The sequence below is a fragment of the Brassica oleracea genome, chromosome C2 (genome assembly GCF_000695525.1).
Source record: "Brassica oleracea var. oleracea cultivar TO1000 chromosome C2, BOL, whole genome shotgun sequence".
NCBI lineage: Eukaryota > Viridiplantae > Streptophyta > Magnoliopsida > Brassicales > Brassicaceae > Brassica > Brassica oleracea.
In genome coordinates this window covers 40,316,272-40,316,692 of record NC_027749.1, presented here as the reverse complement: position 1 = coordinate 40,316,692, position 421 = coordinate 40,316,272, and positions in this window count along the sequence as shown.

The following is a 421-nucleotide window of genomic DNA, read 5'->3' as shown; positions in this document are numbered from 1 at the left end:
AGCTTTTAGCATACTTTGCCAAAGACATTTGTTGTTAGAGGTGCTAAGATAGCCATTGGACTTGCTAGTTATGATTACTTTCATATTATTCAACCAAAGACATTTGATGCTTGGATTGTGTTAGTAAATGAACATTCATCTAGACATAGAGTTTGTTTAGGATTGTGTCTAAGCTTAAGGTTGATAGTTTGATTGATCGTTTGCCATCCTTAGTTCGAAACTTGATCACCCGAGGTCTAATCCCTATATCTATGAGTTCTCTTTTCCCATAGTTAAGAATGTATCATTTAGTTATTCCTTTTAGTTAGTTATGGTTTAAAAACCCTTTTAAAAACCATTGGTTGCACTTAGATTAAGTGATTACTTGCATTCTCGGTGCTTTGATATCTCTCATAACTGGTTCGACAATCATTTATACTAA